This window comes from Pelobates fuscus, chromosome 11, assembly GCF_036172605.1.
Source record: "Pelobates fuscus isolate aPelFus1 chromosome 11, aPelFus1.pri, whole genome shotgun sequence".
NCBI classification, from domain to species: Eukaryota; Metazoa; Chordata; class Amphibia; order Anura; family Pelobatidae; genus Pelobates; species Pelobates fuscus.
In genome coordinates this window covers 9,435,104-9,459,595 of record NC_086327.1, presented here as the reverse complement: position 1 = coordinate 9,459,595, position 24,492 = coordinate 9,435,104, and the positions used below count along the sequence as shown (strand labels likewise).

The following is a 24,492-nucleotide window of genomic DNA, read 5'->3' as shown; positions in this document are numbered from 1 at the left end:
GTGAAATTGCAGGGGAATGATCTATACACTAAAACTGCTTTATTTAGCTAAAGTAATTTAGGTGACTACAGTGTTACTTTAACACCTAATCTCTATACCATTAAGAAACACGTCTCTTCAAAACCATAATGGCGAACCGGGACAAGACAGGGCAGGTGACACATAACCCCACGGAAATTAACCAGATCTTCACGGAGCTCCTAGCCAACATCTATAATCACTCCCCAGAACTAAACGGAAACAATGAATCATATGCACAAGTGGTCGCAAATTACGTAACCAAAACGAATAGGACACGTCTAACGCCGGAAGACATACTAACGTTGGGAGCTCCGATAGAGGAGGAGGAGATAGATAGGGCAATCACGGCACTTAAAGGAAACAAGGCCCCAGGACCGGATGGCTACGACGGCTCCTACTATAAAATCCTTAGAGACACTTTGATCCCACGGCTAGTGAAGGTGTACACGGAATGGATGGACGGAGACATCCTAACCCAGAAACACTAACGGCAGACATCACTCTCATCCCCAAACCAGGTAAAGATCCGACGGAGGCGGGGAATTACAGGCCCATCTCGCTGATCAATTTTGAGGTAAAGTTGTTTGCTAAAATCCTAGCGACGCGCGTGAACCCCCCTACTGGGAACATTGGTCCACCCAGACCAGGTCGGCTTTGTGCCATCTCGGCAACTGTACAAGAACACCAGGAGAGGGGCGGATGTCATTTGGTGGGCGGTGAGGACCCGGACGCCTTCTCTGATTCCTATCCTTGGACACGGAGGAGGCGTTTGACAGGGTCCTGTGGCACTACCTCTTCTCACTCTTGGAGCACCTACGAATGCCGTAAACGTTCATAAAGGGCATAAAAGCGGGCGCAAACAGTTGTTCCAGGAACAGCTTCAACCCCATTTAAACCCGCCAACGGCACCAGACAGGGCTGCCCCCTCTCCCCCTTGTTGTTCGTCCTAGCGCTAGAGCCACTTCTGCAACGGATGAGGGAGGATAGAAACATAACAGGCATTAGGGCGGGAGGGGAGGAATACAAAGTATCTGCACACTCACCAACCCCCTGGGATCCTTGCCACACCTTCTCTCCCTCCTCGAATAATACGGTCGGGTGTCAGGCTACAAAATTAATTTCGAAATATCAGTGGCCATGCCACTGAAACTGGATACGGTAGAGATCACAGCCATACAAGCCGACCACTCCCTCAATTTCTCAAGAACCGACGTTAAATATTTAGGGATTAAACTAATCGCAGACCCAGAGAGACTGTACGACGCGAACTACACACCCACATTGCAAAAACTATGTAGGGATATAGAAAAATGGCAAGAAAAGCCAATCTCATGGATTGGGAGACTACATGCCATAAAAATGACGTTGCTTCCTCGCCTACTGTTCCTGTTCCAGGCCCTGACGATTAAAGTTACTAAGCAATATCTAACGACACTACAAAGACACATAGATAACTTTATATGGGCACAAAGACGACACAGAATAGCTAGACAGGTGCTGTACCGACCGAAGTCAAGGGGAGGATTGGGACTTCCAAATCTGTACCAATACTACTTGGCGGCTCAGTTAGCCCAAATAGTAGCGTGGCACGCACCAGAAGGCTCACACTGGTGGGTCGACCTGGAAACAAAGCTCATGAGCACGGATCTGCCACAATTCTGGATATGGGTACCCAAACAAGACAGACCAGCCCTACGAACCACTTGCCCGGCAATTCTAAATTCCATACGAATATGGGACAAGACAGCTACCAAGTACGCACTTAAACACACACCCTCGCCATTGACACCATATTTGAGGAATAAAGCGTTTGAACCCGGGCTGAGCGCACGAGACTTTAGGGGCATAGAGAGTACGGGGATGCAGAGATATGGCCATATGTACGAGGGGGACACCTTTAGAACGTTTGACAGTTTGAAACATTTAACACCCCTAACTACAAAGGACGTATTCCGCCATATGCAATTACGAGACTTCGCCAAAACCCCAGAGGTTAAAAGAGCAGCGCACACCCCCATGACGTTCTATGAACAGCTCTGTAACACCGAAACCGTACAAAAGGGCTTAATAACAACTATTTACGCACAACTCAGCGCCCCTACCAAAGACGCTAAAGACCCACGATACATTGGCCAATGGGAGACGGACCTAGGGGGGGCACTAGAGGGAGAGGACTGGGTGGACATATGGGAAGCGACAGCCAAAACTTCAATCTGTGTACTGCACCAAGAACAATCATATAAAATGCTCATGAGATGGTACACCACACCAGTGCAACTACATAGAATGGGGAAAACCACGACAGACACATGTTGGAAGGGCTGCGGTGGTAAGGGCACCTTCGTGCACATGTGGTGGGAATGCCCTGAAATACACAAATATTGGAAGCGCATACAGACACTACTGGCTGACGTACTAATGAAACATGTTGATCTAGAACCGTGGTCGGTCCTATTGTCCAAACCCATAGACGGCCTCCCCAGAAAAGAACAACAACTCTTTAATAAAATTACACTGGCGGCTAGAAGGGCTCTTGCCCAGGCGTGGCTGAAGCCCACCTTACCCACAGATAATGACATGATTGTAAAGATCAAAGACACATATTTGATGGACAAACTCACAGCCCAAATTAGGAACACAGAGAAATCATTCCATAAAATATGGCAACCCTTGGAAGACTATCTTGACGATTAATGTCATACCACCATGACAAAGACAGAGGCTCCCGAGAGGGCCTCGATCCGCTGTACGCCCCAACGAACAGCGTTCCCCTTCCTTCCCCCCTCCCCCCAGCCCCACGACCTGGCCCACCCCCTCCCCCCCTCCTTTATTTTTATTTTTCATTTCATACAAATCGGACAATGTGACGAATTTAAACAGACACCAAACCAAAAGTAACACCACACCACTAAGCTGACATTACGCTGTGTAAGTAACGCACCGCGATCACCTTAAGCACACGACCCGGCACTGGGGCCTCCCCACGATACTCCCCTCGGTCCCGAGAAGAAAGATGGGACGGCCCAAGGGACAGGTCGACACTAGTCACAATTAACACTCGAACCTACACGACTGAAACACCACCACGACATGACTCCAACTCACACACGGCGTTGGCCACGACATACAGCCGACAGCACAAAAACCAGAACTGCGCTACGCAGACAAACGATTGTATGCACCCAATGTGAATAGGTTGGAGAGTGACTCGAATTACGTATTGCACTCATCGCACTCTCCCAGTTTAAGGTATTTTTCTTTTTTATATTATTGTGTTGTATTGTAGTGTTCTTTTTACTTTATGTATGGGCTAGAAACGCCCACCGCGGTTACAAACGACACAGGAAGGCAAAATACCAATGTCATATACCTCGAAAAAACACCTCTTAGTTATTGTATGCCAAACGAAACTTATCGGTGATCGGCCTCTGCATGAGCCGCTGTATATCACCATGCCACCCTTAGTGTCGACTCAACACAAAGCAATTAAAGCCCGACCTGATTTAAGCAAAAAACAGATTGTATGTTACCACTGTGAATCGGTTAGAAAGTGTCCTGAACTACGTATTGTACTTTTACAGTGTAACGTATTTTATTGTATTGTTGTGTTCTTTTTACTTTATGAACGGGCAAGGAATGCCCTCCTCAGTTAAAGACGACATAGAACGGCAAAATACTAATGTATTAATTCACAAAATCACTAATGTGCTGAAAAACCACCTTTCTATTGTTACATACCCTGTAAAACTTATTGGTAATCGGCCCCTGCGTGAGCCACTGTATATCACTATGCCGCATTCCGTGTTGAATCAAAAATAAAGAATTAAAAAAAAAAGAAACACGTCTCGTATCCCAGGTTCCCACAAGATTTCCTGCTATGCCTCGACACGCCGGATCATAACGTAGGGTTACACGGCGGAGGCAAACGGGACAGGAATGAGAATTTTTTTTTTTTAGGATTTTGAACAACAAATTTCAAGCGCACAAATGGTTAGCACAGCTTTCCACGCACAGTAAGACGCGAAAACGTCTCAGTCCCATTAATCATCAATACACACAGTACAAGCAGATCGTCGTCCCAATACTCAAACAGACAAACCCACAGTGTAAAGAAAATGTCAGCCACCCCAGGAGGCGTCACTTCGAAGTGGTAGATCCCACACCTAGGATGGGGCATTTACTCAGTTAGACAGCAGAGAATATTAACCCTAGCTCACAATCTACGCCAATTCCTCAGGCATTTTATCCATGAATATAATTAACTCATACAGGTGAATTCAAACTGTCTGGGGGACCCATAGGACACATGCAGTAGATGTGAAAGGGATTTAGCAGCTCGTCTAGGGGTTCTTGAAAGGTTTCGGCAGAACGCTATAGGGTCCCCCCCACCTGTTCCTGCCAGTCTGCTACTGGAACCCGATCTTAGAAAAAGCACTGACGCAAAAGTATGCAGCACCAACACCATTAAATACTCTATAAAGACTCCACAGAGGGGAAAAACACACCAGATATAACACACAGAATTAAAGGGATCATTAAACTGCCCCCCTTCCCCCCCAACATTCCTGCAGCCCCGATACATCCAGCAAGGTTCTAATTTACCAGTTTGGGGGATATTAACCTGTTATATACCAGCAGTCAGTGCTGTGATCCGGATTATCCGTGGCTGGAGTCTATCAGCTCATTGTACAGACACAGACATATAACCCGGTAAAACCTGCAGGATTAGGTTACACCAGCTCCGATTACCTGTACCCTTTGGCTCTCACCTTTCTGGATTTCAGCTGTTCCTCATTTAAAGCCCCTTTTCTGCACGAAGCCAGCAGTTTCTCTTTTCCCGTCCACCAGTCAGTGTTCCCTGTAACAGGTGACTGTTCCTGCAGGCAGGCAGGTACACACAGTGACAAATGACACAGGCACTCATTAGGAATTTACAATAACCCCTCCCACTCCTGCAAAACAGCCACATAGGAGCTCTGTAATACAAGCAGGCTCGCCAGCTCCTAAACAGGTTTTTCCATTAAGACAGAGACAGTTTAACCTATTCAGCAGCGGCTGACAAATACATTAAAATCCTTCTGGCAGTGCTGTAAAGGTTAACATTAATCTGCCGATTGTTAGCGGCAAAGCCAGGATTAGTAATACAGGGTTTTACTTTTATAGATAACGTATTGTATAGAATGTTCTCTGTATTTTTACATTATGTATCAGAGCACACGATTCCCTCTCACCACTAGCACCCCTGGTGAGTGTGCCATGGATCCTCAAGGCTTGGAGTGGCCAGTAACTTTTAAGGCCAGGCTAGCAACCCCATCACACACGCGCCGTGGTGGGTTGGGTATCGTCCACTGATATATTGTATGTGTGCACGGCACTGTGGGGAATAATTGACAAGCCATGTTCTGATTGTGCCAGGAGAGCCAGCAAAAATGGAAATTCAAAAATAGAAAATACAAGTATTTCAAATAATAGCCCATATGCACAGTCCATATTGGACACTTCTATTTAAATATGGGGTAAATAATATCATGTGATGGTTCCAAAAAAAGCAAAAAATGAGAAAAAACTAAAAACGAGGAGATTGGAAGTGAGCTGGAGTTAGATCTTCAGAAACGCCACTCGTATTGTAAGGCGTAAGAGAGACAGTTACGGAGAGTAAGACAATGTAAGGTTTTAGCGGAAGGAGCCAAAACTGCAACAGAAATACTAAAGTCGAAGTACCGTTAAGGATCAGGAAATAAACGTGGCCAGGGTAGCAAAAAGTCAGACAGCACTCGCTCCTACAAGGGTCAGACAGACGGTCAAATTGTCAGGATCCCGCGGGCGGCTGTGAGGGGAGGCTGCAGTCCGCTCGCGGCACTCACCCTCCAGCCGTCCGCGGTCCCCTTCCTGTTGTGCGCTCGGCATCCTCCCAGCCACGGATGCCGCCCGCGTCTTCCTCTGCATCCCCCAGCGGCAGCATGCATGACGCTGCACGCTGGGAGACCGCCCATTTTATTAAACGCCGGGGTCAGCCACCTGACCCGGCGTTAAAGGCACAGTGCCTCATTCACAGTGGGATGTCTAGATATCTCCCACGTGTGATTGTTAATTCTGATTGGAAATTATCCAATCAGAATTAACCTATGGATTTATATACTTACCTTTCCTGTTCCTCTCGGCCCTGTTGTAATGTCACGATTCCGGGAACCAAACACGCTAACACACACACAGAAAAGGTGCAGTACCGGACCTTAGAGTGGCCGGGCTAAGCACACAAAGAATAGTCAGGAGACAAGCCGAGTAAGGGGAACCAGAAGACAGAATAACGAGAAACAAGCCGAGGTCAAAGGGTAGGAGAAAGTCACAAAGTCAGATAAACAAGCCAGAGAGTACGTAACCAGAAACACAAGTTCGGTAGCAATACTAGCAAGCAAAGACCACAACAGGGCAGAGAGGAACAGGAAAGGTAAGTATATAAATCCATAGGTTAATTCTGAGGGTGAGTGCCGCGAGCGGACTGCAGCCTCCCCTCGCAGCCGCCCGCGGGATCCTGACACAAATACCAGGAATCCAATAAGAAGTAAGGAACACAGTATAACCGAGCAAAGAGGACTAGCAGACAGGCTGTTATATCAGGGTGAAGAGGTATACCCCCGCATACTAACGATGGGCCTCACAACACACCGCCTGCACTGACATGGCCCCTTTAAGAGGACTTCAAACCACCGCATGTGCGCCTATAGCGGCTGGTCCTCGATGTCTCTGCCCACCTGTAGTGCCGATCAGAGGAGGTCTTCCCATCCTATTTGGGGGCCGCAGGTAGAACGCAGAGTTCTGCTCTGCCTATGTCACATGTTGGGGGTGCAACTATCCACCAGAAAAAAAAATGTGCCACTAACTCAGTATGTGCAGTGTATCAAGCTGAAACACTGAGTATACACACTCCTTCCACCGTAACCACTACAATCATGGTGGTTGGAATAACCCTTTAAGTTTTAACGGAACTTTTACTATTGGCTGTATCTGCTATTTTTTTCATTTAATCAACTCTTAAAAAAGTTGCTGCCTAGAGTTAACTCATGAACAACTGAGACAGTTAATTTCCAAGAGATTCTAGTTTGAGAATAAAGTAATCCAGAGCTTTGGAGGATGGTAGATTCTGTGAAGTCTCCTGCAAATTGTGATGACTTTAAATGTGAAAACCTTCTCGAAAAAAAATTAAGGTATCTTCAGGATCTTTGTAAAATACAGTTACAATACAATTTGCAAAATGCTACAGCAACATGCAGTTCAGGGGACACTATAGTCACCAGAACAACTACAGCTGATTGTATTTGTTCTGGTGAGTATAATCGTTCCCTTAAGGCTGTTTGCTGTAAACATTGTGTTTTCAGAGAAGATGCAGTGTTTATCCCCTTAACGACGAGTGACGGACGAGGTCCGTCACTCAGGGGAATGCGTTAATGACGAGTGACGGACCTCGTCCGTCACCCGTTAAAATTAACCCCAGATCGCCGCAATCGCGGCGATCGCGGGGTTAATGGTGCTCCGGTCTGCCTCTGCATTAGAGGCAAACCGGGAGCACCGGATCGGGCTGTCAGAGTACATGTGCCCGCTCTGACAGCATGCCAGAGCGGGCACATGTGCTCTCTATACTCACCTCCGCCTCCCTGCACTTCCTGGTTCTGTGTGAAGTGCAGGGAGACGGATCTTCAGTGATCCTGCCCCCTGGTGGAAAGAAAACATTGTAAAATTAAAATCCCACCCCCCTTTACCCCCCCTTTACCCATTTTAATAAAAAATTAACCCCTTCCCTGCCAATTGATCACTGACTACAGTGATCAATTGGCAGGGATTACATTTTACTAAGATCTGATTTATTTTTTTAACCCCTGAGGGTTAATTCTTTTTTTTTTAACCCTCAGGGGTTCAATTTATTTTATTAATTAATTTAAATATTTTTAAATTATAAATTTAGCTAGCTGGGGAGGGTGGAAGTTAGTGGGGAATTGGGGGATTTAGTATTACGCTAACTAGGGGTTAACGTTAAAAAAAGTTTAAAAATAAGCTTTAAAAAGTTAAAAAATTAAGTTAAAAAAAAAGTTTTAATAACATTTAAGTAAAAAATTTTAAAAAATAAACCCTTTACCCAGTCCAAATAAAAATTAACCCCTTCCCTGCCAGTCGATCACTGCCTACAGTGATCAAAATACAGATCACAGTATTATACTGTTCTAATTTTTTTTTTAACCCCTGACGATTAACTTTTATTTATTTTTTAACCCTCAGGGGCTAAATTTATTTAATTAACTAATTTAAATATTGTATAATTAAATATTTTGCTAGCTGGGGTGGGTGGGATTTATGGGAAAATGGGGAATTTACTGTTAGTGCTGCTTACTGCTAGTTAGGGGTTAACGTAAAAAAAAAGCTTAGAAAAATGTTAAATCTGTAAAAAAAAGTTTTACGAAAGTTTAGGAAACTTTCAAAAAATGAATAATCAAAACAAAAGTTTAAAAAATAGTTTTAAAAAGTAAAAAAAAGTTTTAAAAAGTAAAAAAATACATTTAATAACGCTCATTACCACTACACCTGGTACAAGCTAGCGGAAAAATGATCCCACGCTAAGGTTCAAAATATGCCTTTTGAAATACCCTGGGATGTCTTCTTTAAGAAATGGTGTGGCTTTATGGGGTATTTGGTTTATATAGCCTGGTAAAATACTCTAAAATGGGACATGGGCACAGCGTAAAAATTTTAAGTTTGAAAAAAAATGGAATGGCTGTGTCCCAAATGTGCCCCTCCGATGTCCACATATACCTGGCAAAGGTACATACGGGGGTATTTTTGTACTCAGCAGACATAGCTGAGCAACATATGAAGTATTATACAGTGGTAGTACACATAAGGTTTGCAAAATATACTGTGCAAACTCACTTTGTGTGTCAAAAAGGCAGAAAAAACGCTTATTACCACTACACCTGGTACAAGCTAGCGGAAAAATGATCCCACGCTAAGGTTCAAAATATGCCTTTTGAAATAACCTGGAGTGTCTACTTTAAGAAATGGTAGGCCTTTGTGGGGTAGTTTGAATTTAAAACCTGCAAAGATGCTTGGAAATTGCACATAGGCCCGGCGTCAAAATTCAAAGTTCGGTCAAAACTGATATGGCTTGGTCTCCTATATGGCACTGTAGCTTCACAAAATAGTGCCATAGACATACAATGGGGGTGTCCTTTTACTCAGAAGACTTAGCTGAGCATAATTTGGGGGGTTTGAACTTAGTGGCACACATGAAATATACAAAATGCCCAGCAAAAATGCAATCCGTATGTAAAAAATGCACAAAATTATTTTTTACCACATACTTTGGCATGTAATGGTAAAAAAATGGGGGCATGTTAAGGCACAATATGCACCTTATGAGATACCCTGGAGTGTCTTCTTTTACAAATGGTAGGCCTTTGTGGGGTGTTTTGAACAGTCAAACTGTTATAATACCCCAAATGGAAGCATAGGCTCATTAAATCCGTCTCTCAAAATTCTACTGTGAATACTGAAAAGGACAGGTCTCCTGTATGGCACTGTAGCTTCACGAAATAGTGCCATAGACATACAATGGGGGTGTCCTTTTACTCAGAAGACTTAGCTGAGCATAATTTGGGGGGTTTGAACTTAGTGGCACACATGAAATATACAAAATGCCCAGCAAAAATGCAATCCGTATGTAAAATATGCACAAAATTATTTTTTACCACATACTTTGGCATGTAATGGTAAAAAAATGGGGGCATGTTAAGGCACAATATGCACCTTATGAGATACCCTGGAGTGTCTACTTTTACAAATGGTAGGCCTTTGTGGGTTTTTTTTGAACAGTCAAACTACTATAATACCCCAAATGGAAGCATAGGCTCATTAAATCCGTCTCTCAAAATTCTACTGTGAATACTGAAAAGGACAGGTCTCCTATATGGCACTGTAGCTTCACGAAATAGTGACAAAGACATACAATGGGGGTACCGTTGTACTCAGCAGAAGTAACTGAACACATTATAAAACTTTGTACAGGAATAGCACACACCAACTTTACAAAATACACATGAGAAGTTCTTTGTTATAAGTTTGTGTGCGAAAACCCCCAAAAAACACAATTTTACACCAATATTTAGCAGAGGTTGGCGGTAAAATGGCTACGTAGAAAGTGTCAAAACAACCTTAGGTAAATAGCCTGTGGTGTCTACTTTATATAAATATATACTTTTGTGTGGCAATTTTGTTTTCTTTTATGGCTATTAGGCTTACAAGACAAACATACCAAATTCTAAAATCGCTCCACATAAAAAGTTTATTTTACTCCTTGTGCTTTGTGACCTGTAACTACCAAAAAAAAACTTAAAATCCCAGACACATTATATATTCTGTAATTCAGAACAACTAAATGAATTTATTTTTAATTACTTTCCTTAACCTGCACTAATTATGTACACATTATTATTGCAAAAACTGTAAAAAAAACACACAAAAATTCATTTTTTTGCATATTTCTGTATTTTTTTATAATAAATAAGCATGTATATATATGTGTTACATCAAATTAAAGCCCTTTCTGTCCTTTAAAAAACGGTATATAATATGTGTCGGTGCAATAAATTAGTAAAATGCAAATTGCAGTTGAACGCAAATAGCAAAAAATGCAAAAAATGCCGTTGTCATTAAGTGAAAGACAAGCTTCTGAAGCTCTGTCCTTAAGGGGTTACATTACAGCCCAGGGAAATCTCCGCTGGCCACTCATCAGATGTCTACTAGAGGTGCTTCCTGGGGCAGTGCTGCACAGTGTGACGGACAGCGTCTCTACCCTCTGCATGCAGACACTGAACGTTCCTTGTAGAGAGGCATTCATTCAATGTATCTCTATGAGGAGATGCTGATTGGCCAGGGCCCTGGTCTGTCTCCTTCAGTCTCAGCCAATCCTGTGGGAAAGCATTGTGATTTGCTGAGAGAAACACTTTGGATGATGTCAGCCAAGCAGGCAGATCACATGCAGAGCCAGCAGACTGGAATAAAGGTAAGATTTTACTATATTTAGGGGGGCAAGGGAGGCTAGATGGTGGTTTTAACACTACATGATCAGGAATAAAGGTTTTAATCTCTGTATCATTCTGAGTTTTAGCAGAAACCTCCTTCTGTGCTTCCCAACTTTGACTGTTAGAATGCAATGACATATATTCATTTTTAAACTTCCCTTACAGTGCATGGGTTCATGGGGGGGGCGGGGGAGGGGGATGTATTTTTCAGTCCATTTACTGGGGTTCCATGGAAGTAAATCCCTGTTTTCGATCTCACCCAGCTTAAAATCATTTCAGGGATATAAAAGATTAGTATGGATGGATTCATGGACTACATTTTTTTTGCAATGCTTTACAATTGTATTGGGGCAGTTGTGTACTATAGTCATCGCTGCCGCCCAGGAGTAATGGGAGTATGTAGTGATACCGGAGAAACTGACGGAAGCCAAGCACAGAGAGATGGACACAGGTTTCTTCAGGAAGGAAGAGATTCTTTATTGGATCACCGATCGGGACTCAGAGGGACTAGCGTCACCAAAATACAGCAAAGTCTGAGTACTGAATACATAGAGTACATTCCTTATATAGCACTGTAGCTCCTCCCACAATTAACTACACCCACACATACCCTTAACCTATTTAATAAATAGAGTCTAAACTCATCCATCCGGTCTAACCACGTGGCTCATCTGATACAAAGGAGAGGGACGCGTAATTCCAGTTCTTACATTCCTGCACCTGGTCAGTACAGTGATAACAGTATCTTAGCTACGTGTAATTAACTAACTGATACTACAAACACATATACATACATATGCCTTGTGGCAATCTTAGCCTGCTAAACTTGTATTTTACTGGAATTACATCACATTCCCCCCTTTGATGCCTCTGATATTTCACATTTACTTGAGGCATCACTTAACCTTGGTTTGCATATACCTCAGGTTACCATGAACCAGACCAGACTTATCTTATGATGTGAATCTTTTAACACTCATCTTCCTGCATTGGTTCTCCTTGATCTAGAGCCTTATACTTATATATCGCCATTATCTGTGCAGCAGCCTTCCTCTCTGCTATACTTCCTATCAGGCTTTGCACAGACCTAACTACTAAGGGTATAAGACACGGTAGGAGTAGACACAACAGTAAAATCAGTAGGACTCCACCTACCACTGCCTTAAGCCCTCCAAACCACTCATACCAGCTACCAAACCAACTACTTGGATTGTACCCTTTCCATACCTGAGTAGGCACATGCACTAGTTTAACCATATGGCTAGTAAGCTCAGCTATTGCTTGCCCTTCGTCATCTATTTGAAGACAGCAATTGCTCAGGTTAAACTTCCCACATACACCTCCCTCTACTGCCAAAAGGTAATCCAAGGCTAATCTATTTTGGTACACTGCTGTCCTCATCCTGGTATTATGCTTCGCTAGAAGATTGAGTGCTTGTGAGGTCTCATTAGTAATAATCTCAACCACCGCCTGTAATCTTATAATACGGTTGAGCATATAAATTGGGGTTCTATAACCAAAGGTACCATCTTCTGCCCACGTGGCTGGCCCATAATAATCTATGATACGCTGGGGAGGCCATTCATTATCTTCCCAGGTGCCTATCTCTAAGGGTCCCCTTTTCTTCCTATGATTCACATCATACACTTTAACACCTAAAGTCTCACCTGTTTCAATCGGTAACAAGAAGAAGGATGGTTTGAGCATACCCAACACACATGCCCCTTCCCAGTCCTGTGGCAACTCCGAATAGGCTTTCTTACCACAGATCCAGTACAAATTTGCTGGGGCTCTCCAGGTAGATGTGATGGATAAATCAAACCACACATCCTTTAAACTGGCATATCTAGCAAACGGGTTAGATGGTTCTGAGACATTTGAAGCCGACCACCAAGTTGTATTTTTAGTATCATCATCATAAGCTTTTTGCCCTAGACAAGTTAATTCTCCTACAGAAGTATTATACATTATTCCTTTCCTTGCTATGCAAACATAACCTATGATGGAGGTCTTTAATCTCCACTCAGATTTACCTCTAACACTCAAATGATAATCGGCTTGTGTAGATATTAGTTGGTCAACTGCCTCAGAACCGGACATTACCTCCTTTGCTTCCCAAGGCCATTGGTCTCCCATGTTAGTACCTCCACACACATAGCAGTTGGTAACATTAAGACTACCAGCAATACTTTCAGCTAGGTCAATGAACAGGTTTTTAGCGTTATGGGGGATCTTATTATCTATACTCATCTCTTCATAAAAGGAATGGTATACTTGATGAGTCTGGGAGGATACCGTATCAGTCTCTATTCCTATAAACAATAATGTCCCAGGATCTAAACCCGTCCCGTATATCTGAAACCCAAATAAATTTCCATACTTATCTAGGAACTTGTCGGGGTTATTAATAAGTATATGGACTGGGTTGCATTCCATAGACTTACAATAAGGGCTAGTCGGCAACTTAGTCACTATCATGTCTTTATCTACTGTCTGTCCCCAAGTCGCCCACCCCACACAAGACCAATATGGACAAAAGTTATAGTCTTTATTTGGGCATCTAGGACTCACATATTTATTTTTACTACTGGGACAAATATATTTATCATTAGACCCATACGTCCTCTCCCATCTAAGATCCCCACATACATTCCACGGTTTTCTACCACTTGATATCGCCTTACATGCATCAAATAGCAGAACACCCGAAGAATGTACGGATTCTAACACCGTCTTATTAATTAGGGTCCCCTGAGGATCTCCATTCCTGAGAGTCAACCAAATTGTACGAGGTTGATACTCTGGACTGAAGCACTTAGGTTCTCCTACTCCTAAATGGCACACACTATAGTCTATATTTAGGTATCTACATCTTGATACCTCTCCTTTACATTCGTATTGTGAATGCCAAATTAGGGTTTGGGAAATATGGTTACCTGTTCTCGTAGTCTTAATGCATACCTCACAGCTAGGAGTGTCGGTACCTCTACCTTCCTGAATATAAAAACACATATAAATAAACACAATCAAAAGCACATCTTTCGCCGTCATCCTCAGTCTTCGTCCGTGCGATGGAACCTCAGCTTCCAGGATGTGAGGGCTGCAGGGAATGGAGTTCTGCTCGTCTTCACAGGTGTCCCTTCGAGACTTTCCTGGCTTATACACTATGTGTTGGTAAGCGGACAGGCTTTATTATGGCCTTCTCACTCACACCTGTAACAATAAAATTTGTAATCCACAATAATTCCTCGTTACTCCGACTGAGTAGTGCGTTTCAACCGGATCTTGCAGGGATTCTCTGGATCTGCTGTAATTTGCCAAGAATCGACTGCTGCTGGTTTAACCCTGGAGTGATGTATCCACGGAGTTACTTCGGCTACTTTTATCGCTGTAGGGGTAGACAAAAGAACAACATAAGGACCTCTCCACTTGGGCCCTAACGGTACATTATTCCACTCTTTAATCCACACTTGGTCTCCTGGATGATAACTATGAACAGGGGGATAAATATTCACAGGTAATCTATCTTGTACCCATTTCTGTACCTCCTCCATAGTCTTACCCAACTCTACAACCTGCTGCCGGGTAATTCCTTCTCCCAACTGACTCAAGTCCCCCCTTAAGTTACCAAGTACGGGAGGTGGTCGCCCATACATGATTTCAAAAGGAGAGAGGCCCATCCTTCTGGTAGGGGTACTGCGGATTCGCAATAAAGCTATGGGTAAGAGAACGTTCCACTTAAGTTGGGTTTCCTGACACATTTTAGCCAACTGGTTCTTTATAGTTCTATTCATTCTCTCTACCTTACCAGAACTCTGGGGTCTATATGCAGTATGAAGCCTCCACTTTATACCAAGCATATGAGTCAGTTGTTGTAGGCACTGATGAACAAAAGCTGGACCATTGTCCGATCCTATAGAACAGGGTAGTCCATATCGGGGTATTATTTCTCGTAGCAGGAATCTTACAACTTCTCCTGCTTTCTCTGTACGAGTAGGACATGCTTCTACCCAGCCTGAATAGGTGCACACAATTACCAACAGGTAACGATGTCCACCCGATTTAGGCATTACTGTAAAGTCTATTTGTAGATCGGACATGGGGAGTCCCCCCATAAACTGGACTCCTGGTGGCTTTACTGGTCCTTGTCTTGCATTATTCTTAGCACACGTTACACATCTGCGTACAATGGCCTGAGTCAAGTTGGACAATCTTGGTATGTAGAAATGTTTCCTGAGAGATTCTTCAGTACTGTCTCTCCCAGAATGTGTCCCGTTGTGATAATTTTGGACAATTTCTACCGCTAGTGATGCTGGTATGACTATTCTTCCATCTTCTAGCTGATACCACTTGTTCTCCAAATACTTTCCCGGTTCAGTCTTTAACCACTCCTCTTCTTGAGCTGTATAAACTGGAGTCCATTGGGACAGTGGAGTTGGTATAAGAGCAGCTATATGCCCCACATACTCCTGTCTTCCTGATTCAGCAGCACGCTTAGCTGCACTATCTGCCATCCGATTTCCCTTGGTTACATCACCATCTCCTCTCAGATGCGCTCGACAATGTATGATACCGACTTCTTTCGGCTCCCACACTGCTTCCAATAGTTGTAGGATTTCAGCTGCGTACTTGATTTCTTTGCCTTCTGAATTCAGTAGTCCTCTTTCTTTATACAAAGCTCCGTGGGCATGAGTGGTTAAAAACGCATACTTAGAGTCCGTATAGATATTTACTCTTAAACCTTCAGCCAATTGTAACGCTCGTGTTAGTGCTATTAATTCTGCCTTTTGTGCTGATGTTCCTTTCGCCAGTGGCCGAGCTTCTATCACCTTGTCTATTGTTGTCACTGCATATCCTGCATAGCGGATCCCTTCTTTCACATAACTACTGCCGTCGGTGTAATATTGAACATCGGGGTTCTGGATGGGAAAATCACGAAGATCTGGTCTACTTGAAAATACTTCATCCATTACTTCCAAACAATCATGTTGACTTTCAGTAGGTTGCGGCAAAAGGGTAGCTGGATTTAAGGTGTTTACAGTCTCTAAATGCACTCTTGGGTTTTCACACAACATTGCTTGATACTTGGTCATACGGCTGTTACTAAACCAATGATTTCCTTTGTAATCCAACAACGTCTGTACTGCATGTGGGACTCGTACATAAAGTTCTTGACCCAGAGTGAGTTTATCGGCTTCAGCTACTAGCAGGGCGGCTGCAGCTACGGCTCTTAGACAAGGTGGAAGTCCGCTGGCCACTGCATCCAGTTGCTTAGACATGTAGGCAACAGGTCTTTGCCATGATCCCAAGTACTGTGTCAATACTCCCACAGCCATTCTTCTTTGCTCGTGTACATATAAGTAGAATGGTCGTGTGTGATCAGGTAGACCTAATGCTGGGGCACTCATCAAAGCCTTCTTCACATCTTCAAATGCCGTTTGCTGTTCTTGGGTCCATAAGAAGGGGTCGTGCTCTGTACCTTTGATGGCTGCGTACAGAGGTTTTGCCAGTATCGCATAGCTGGGAATCCATATCCTACAGAAGCCTGCTGCCCCCAAGAATTCTCGCACTTGTCTTCTATTCTTGGGTATTGGTATTTGGCAGACAGCTTCTTTTCTCTCTGGCCCCATAATCCTTTGACCTTCAGAGATATGGAATCCCAGATACTTGACAGTTGGCAAACACAACTGAGCCTTCTTCCTGGACACCTTGTATCCTGCCTTCCAGAGAATATGTAGTAGATCGTGCGTTGCTTGCTGACATTTTTCTTTTGTATCTGCTGCTATCAACAAGTCATCTACATATTGTAACAATACACATTCTCCTGGGATAGACTCGAAATCCAGTAGATCTTGACTTAGAGCTGAACCAAATAGGGTAGGTGAATTTTTAAACCCTTGGGGCAGTCTTGTCCAAGTCATTTAGCGTTTTGAGCCCGTTACAGCGTTCTCCCATTGGAAAGCGAAAATACATTGGCTTTCTGCGGCAATTCGGAGGCAAAAGAAGGCATCTTTGAGATCTAAGACTGTGAAGTAAGTAGCCCCGCCCGGAATTAAAGCAAGCAGGTTATATGGATTGGGTACAACTGGATGTATGCTAACAACCGCATCATTGACTGCTCTTAAGTCCTGTACAGGTCGATACTCATCTGTGCCGGGCTTTTGAACAGGCAGCAATGGGGTGTTCCAGGGGGAAGTACAGAATTTTAGGATACCATACCGTATGAACTTATCCAGATAGGATTGGATGTTCTTCTTAGCCTTCTGCGGAATGTGATATTGTCTTAGGCTCACTGGATAAACCCCATGTTTCAGTTCAATTTTTATTGGTGGAATATTGCGGGCCAGTCCTGGTGGGTTGTTCTCTGCCCAAACTCCTGGTATGTTAAACAATGTCTCATCACTCCTAGGGTTTTGGCTAGTCAACACTGTATAAAGTCGCCACTCTTCTTCCTTTGGTACGGATAAAGTCATAATACCTGAAGGTCCATTAAACTTTAAGGATGTTGTTCCATTTGGTAGGAACGTAATCTGCGCTTGTAATTTTGATAGCATATCACGTCCCAGCAATTGGACTGGACATTCAGGCATATAAAGGAATTGGTGTTTTACTACGTGGCCTCCCAATGTACAGAGTCGACTTTTAAGAACCGGTTTTTCAGCACTTCTTCCAGTTGCTCCTATCACAGTAATAGTCCTTCCAGATGGAGGAGCAACTAGATTAGTCACCACTGAATGTTCAGCACCAGTGTCGATCATGAACGCACTCCTTTTCCCCCCTATTGATACATCGACCATAGGCTCCGCTCGACCAAGGGGGAAGGAGCCCGGTCGGTATCAATAGTCCTCCATGACAGTGTCAGCCAATCCTACAAAGTCCCTACCTTCTCTATCGCGGGACCTTTGCGCTGCTGGAATATACCTGTCTTCCCTAACACTTCCTCTGTTCCCATTACTCCCTCTATAACCATTACTCCCTCCGGGGCCTCCTCTACCTCTCGCTCTACCTCTAAAGTTTCCGTAGCCTGCCCTGGGTTGGTCTCTCTCGTACTGCTCTCTTTGCGGACATTCGTTCCTCCAATGCCCTTCTTCCTTGCAATACGCGCATTGATCCCTACTCAAAGGCTCCCTACTCCATCTATTATTGCCTCTATCTGGGCCCCGTTTATCTACGCCTGCGATCGCTACCGCTAGCATATCAGCCTTTTTACGCATCTTGCGCTCTTCCTCTTTCTTACTTTCTGTATCCCTGTTCATATAGACCTTATTTGCTACCTCCATTAGTTGGGTGATGGACATACCTGCAAACCCTTCTAACTTTTGTAGCTTGCGCTTAATATCTCCGTATGCTTGGCTGACAAAGGCGGAGTTAACCATTCGGGAATTGTCTGCGTCTTCCGGATTAAAGGGGGTATACAAGCGGTATGCCTCCAATAATCGGTCATAAAAGACACTGGGCGCTTCATCGCTTTTCTGGATCACCTCAACTGTCTTCGACATGTTAATGGCTTTCTTTCCTCCGGCTTTCATGCCAGCAATTATAGCGTCTCTATAGGCTCTGAGTTGAACCATATCAGCACCATTTACGTTCCAATCGGGATCGGTGTTGGGATAGTGTGTCGCGGCCCATGCTGCTGGATTGGCTTGGTTCAAAGCACGGGCTCTATCCTCTAATGCTTTAATGGCTGCTTGATTTATTCTTGTCCTTTCCTCATTGTTAAATAAAGTCATTAGTAACTGCTGGCAATCAGCCCATGTCGGATTATGCGTCTGTACTATTGAGGTGAACAGATCAGTCATAGCTTGTGGTTTCTCAGTATACGAGGAATTATGGGTCTTCCAGTTTAAAAGATCGGTTGTGGTAAATGGGACATATACGAAGACTGGGTCAGCGTGTGCCATTTGACCTGCGGCATCGATATAAGCTGACCCGGGATTCAGACGAAGAGGCATCTGATAGTGCTTTAATTGTTGGGCACCAGTCAACTGTCGGGTTTGGATGGGGCTACGTAGAGAGGCGTCAGTCATGGGTTCCGGTCGGGGAGAGATAGGGTATGGGGATGTGGGAGGTCGGTTTTGGGAAAAGGTCGTAAATAAAACACTTCGAGCCGAGCTAGATGAAGCTTGACCGGAAGTCTGAAGTGGCGCCAAATCAGGATATTCGTTTCTAATGGGGGTGGATTCTGGTTCCGGAAGGGGAGATTTAGTACGAGGGGGGGTGGATCCTGTACTGGAGGAGGAAGCGGAAGTGGATGAGGGTAATGAGGGGAGGGGTGCAGGACTTCCTGCGTTTGCGTCACTTCTTCTTAACGGAAAGTAAGGGGGCGGCAAAGGGATCTCGGACTCAGGGGGCGTGTCCAAAATGGGCCTAACACCAGTCCTAGTGGACGAGCAAGTCCTAGCTACCATGAGGCGACACTGCTCCTCGTGGCATGTCTGGAGCCATTTTGGCGAGTCATTTACGGCCTGTCTCCAACAGTCAATATAAGGAAACTGGCCGTAAAGTTCAGGCCTACCCGATACAGCCACGTGTAAGCGCTGTACCAGAGTTGGATCCAAACTGCCACGTGGCGGCCATGCCGCAACCAAAGTAGGCCACTCCCTAGTACACAAAGTGACCAAACGTACAGGAGACATCTTTACCCCAAAATCACAAACTTTGAATCCCTTTTTAAAATTCTTAACCATACATCCTAAGGGATCCGGAATCGTTGACTGCGACGCACCCATACTTAACAATGGAACGTCGTCGACAACGAATACTATACACGCGTACTATTCAACAGTCACACCCGTTTCCTCTGGCAACAGCACCACGTGGTACGGTTACCAAGTGAAACGTACACAATAACAATAAACACTCAGGGAATTCCCGTACACACACAGCTGTTACACCAGTCACTATATAATCAATATTATGCCCTTTGGCGTAACTATACAGTCACCCACGCTATAATTCTCTATATACGAATTACCCGTCTATAACACACCCCAGTAACATCGTCTTTTACAAATAGCGGTTACAGTACGGTTAGCATAGGTCAAAGCACAAGTTAAGGTCACAATACAATTATTAGTGGTTATGGTGTTAAACATGCAATGGACGACAATGATTAGTACTTATTATATAATGTCAGTAAATATACAGGGTTATGGTACCGTGCACTATAATACAGCAACACACTATTAACACTCTCGCTAGACGGCTGAGCTCGCGCTATCTAACAAGATATACACTTTACTAAAACAATCGTTAACACATTTACAATTCCCAACTAAACTATTGGCCAGTACCTTGAATGGACTACCTAAAACTATATACACCCGTTTTGGTTAGCCACACTGCCCAATCACCACATATATAGCGAGCTAGAGAACCGAATTTACACAGGCGCCTCTTAGTCGCACTATCAAAAGTCTAGTGGGTTCCAAATTTACACGCCTTCCCACTTAGCCCAGATAGGATGAGAACTAGCGAACCGAATTTACACAGGCGCCGCTTAGTCTCCCGGTCCCTCCGACCTAGCGAACGTAATATACACCCTAGAACGCTAGTCTAGACAAGACACCGGTGTCCGGCTAGGGCTATTTACACCAGGACCCCGCCTGACTAACCAAATCAAACGGTCTGACTAAAGAGCGTTCGATCGAGCGGTGCGCCTTCGCTCCTTCCCTCCGACAGAGGGGGCAGATACACAGATTCAAAACCCCTTTGGGCCTACCGCACAATCGGTATACCCCTAGTGGGTCCTGCCGTCTAAAACAGCAGTTGTCTTACCTCCTCGTTCCTGAACCTGAGTTCACACTCATCGACGGGGACACCCCAGCACTTCTCACGTAGAGGCCGATGATCTCCTGGACAACAGACCAGTGGCGCCGAGACGAAGGGAGGTCCACGCAGAAGTTCAGGGGTGCAGCCGTAGAGAACGTGGGCAAAGATAGACCGTCTCACGCCTCTGCCTCTCAGCTACCGTTGAACGATGAGCTTCCCGGCCAATGCACCAAATGATACCGGAGAAACTGACGGAAGCCAAGCACAGAGAGATGGACACAGGTTTCTTCAGGAAGGAAGAGATTCTTTATTGGATCACCGATCGGGACTCAGAGGGACTAGCGTCACCAAAATACAGCAAAGTCTGAGTACTGAATACATAGAGTACATTCCTTATATAGCACTGTAGCTCCTCCCACAATTAACTACACCCACACATACCCTTAACCTATTTAATAAATAGAGTCTAAACTCATCCATCCGGTCTAACCACGTGGCTCATCTGATACAAAGGAGAGGGACGCGTAATTCCAGTTCTTACATTCCTGCACCTGGTCAGTACAGTGATAACAGTATCTTAGCTACGTGTAATTAACTAACTGATACTACAAACACATATACATACATATGCCTTGTGGCAATCTTAGCCTGCTAAACTTGTATTTTACTGGAATTACATCACAGTAGAGGTTTAGAAAAATACCCCTCTCTGTCTCAGATTTTTCTCAGAAGCTGAAGCAAGCAAGGTGAATTGTTAGCGTAGGACCCCCCTATGGAGGTTTGCCTTGACGTGGCCCGTGAGCTTACACTGAAACGACCATTGGAGTTACTAAAAAAAACTCAGTTTATTTAAATGTGCACAAGTAACTCTTCTCTTTGGTTTTCAATGCTTTATAATGCCAAATAAAAGTAGATGCACAAACATTTGTCGGTGAAACGGTAAACATTTATAAAAAAGTACATTATTAACAGATAATTCTGCATCAAAATAGGGTCTGCGATAGGTTGTTATGACGACCGTAAACGTCACTGGTGGTTAATGAGTTTACTATATAAAGTTGTCCTGGTACTATCTGCATTAATAAAACGCGATGAGGATGCTGCAATTTTCACGTTGAGATCTGAGCATTACGTATTGAATTGAGGCAGTCAGGACATGATTCAATTCCATTCACAGGCAAAGTGTGACTGAACGCCTCTGTGGCAGAGAAAATAAAACACCCTCTGAAACCAATTAATTATCAGTGAATTTGCAGCTGTCGGAAGTCCGCTGTGGGACGTGTTCAATAGATATCACAGAGCAGGAGAGCTGCCACGGACTACCTGCGTCTAACCGCGGAGAATCCACGTAATATGCGGATTAATGAATAAATAAGGTACACTTCTTCCCAATCACCTGTACAGAGAGCACTTCCCAGCAGAGGAGATGATTAAGTGCAAGTGAAAAGAACCAGGATACGGGTTTGTATAAACACAAAGCAAATATTAATTGTGACTCCAGCGTAAAAATAATTAAATTAAAGTAATTTGATAGGACTCCACTGAGTAAAGTCTGCAGGCGATCAGTATGTGTAGAGTATATATTGCAGAGGTACAGAGAAACAAAACGCACAGTAACGTGCAGTGTGTAAGACTATCACAGAGCTCCAATCTAATAAACATCCCAGTAATATACACAGTGTGTACGAGTATCACAGAGCTCCCAAGGAATAAAACACAGTAACGTGCAGTGTGTACGAGTGTATCACAGAGCTCCAATCTAATAAAACACAGTAATATACACAGTGCGTATGAGTGTATCACAGAGCTCCAATCTAATAAAACTCACAGTAATATACAGTGTGTACGAGTGTATCACAGAGCTCCTGAGGAATAAAACACAGTAATGTACAATGTGTACGAGTGTATCACAGAGCTCCAATCCAATAAACATCACAGTAATATACAGTGTGTACGAGAGCTCCAATCCAATAAACATCACAGTAATATACAGTGTGTACGAGTGTATCACAGAGCTCCAATCCAATAAACATCACAGTAACATACAGTGTGTACGAGTGTATCACAGAGCTCCAATCCAATAAACATCACAGTAATATACAGTGTGTACGAGTGTATCACAGAGCTCCAATCCAATAAACATCACAGTAATATACAGTGTGTACGAGTGTATCACAGAGCTCCCAAGGAATAAAACACAGTAACATGCAGTGTGTACGAATGTATCACAGAGCTCCAATCTAATAAAACTCACAGTAATATACAGTGTGTACGAGTGTATCACAGAGCTCCCAAGGAATAAAACACAGTAACGTGCAGTGTGTACGAATGTATCACAGAGCTCCAATCTAATAAAACTCACAGTAATATACAGTGTGTACGAGTGTATCACAGAGCTCCAATCCAATAAACATCACAGTAATATAGTGTGTACGAGTGCATCACAGAGCTCCAATCCAATAAACATCACAGTAATATACAGTGTGTACGAGTGTATCACAGAGCTCCAATCCAATAAACATCACAGTAATATACAGTGTGTACGAGTGTATCACAGAGCTCCAATCCAATAAACATCACAGTAATATACAGTGTACAAGTGCATCACAGAGCTCCAATCCAATAAACATCACAGTAATATACAGTGTGTACGAGTGTATCACAGAGCTCCCCACGAATAAAACAGTAATGTGCAGTGTGTACAAGTGTTTACATTACAGCCTAGGGACACCTCCACTGGCCACTCCTCAGATGGCTGCTAGAGGTACTTCCTGGGGCAGTGCTGCACACCCTGCATGGAGTCACTGAACTTTACTCATAGAGATGCACTGATTCAATATAGCTCTATAAGGAGATGCTGATAGGCCAGGGCTGTGTTTGACTTGTGCTGGTTCTGCCCCTGATCCCCAGTCAATCCTATGGGGAAGATTTGTGATTGGCTCAGACCACGACTTCTGATGATGTCAGCCAAGCAGGCAGAACAGGGGCAGAGCCAGCAGCTGCAGACTGGAATACAAGTAAGAGTTTACAATATTTAGTGTGGTATGGGGGCGGGGCCTAGATGGTGATTTTAACACTACAGAGTCAGGAATGCGTTTGTATTCCTGACCCTATAATGTTCCTTTAATCATAGCGGGAGACAGGCTGCCAAGGTTATTTGGGTACAGATCTGTAGTTGATATCTGAACTGAAGCAAAAAAAAAAAAAAAATACAAATTTGGCTTCTTTCTAACTCCGTCATCATACCACAATTTTGTTCCCGGTTGTCTCCCATTCGGGAACCTCAAGGAAATGTCCTCGGGACAGCACAGCGATAGCTAAATCTGAAAAGGTCTTCATCTCGGGTAAATTTCCCACCTTCGCTACTTTTCCTATTTTAGTGGTGAAAAATCAGTTGACTTCAATGGACACCATAACCACTACAGGTTTTTGGCAAAAAAAATTTACCGGATGTGACACAAATCAGGAATTTCCCTTCTGGAAAGGACCAGAAATAAGCAGAGCAACTTAAACAGCTGAAACAGGTAACACAAAACAAAGGATAACGAGGGGAGGCTACAGGTCCAAGTTCCAAGCATCACATGTGACAAAATATGAATATATCCAAATCTTTATTATCAAGGCGAGACTA

General features: G+C 43.8%; 1 protein-coding gene across 2 annotated transcripts in view; it reads right to left on the bottom strand.

Moving 5' to 3' along the window:
• ATP13A2 (ATPase cation transporting 13A2) overlaps positions 1-24,492 on the bottom strand; it is a 92,607-nt gene that overhangs the window by 52,355 nt on the left and 15,760 nt on the right. The window contains exon 1 of one of the 2 annotated variants that reach the window (XM_063436423.1): positions 4,791-4,908. The exons of the other annotated variant lie outside the window; for it this stretch is intronic. The gene's annotated coding sequence lies outside the window, so the exon portion shown is untranslated. Of the gene's footprint in view, positions 1-4,790; positions 4,909-24,492 lie in introns of those variants that run through there. 2 annotated transcript variants of the gene reach the window in all.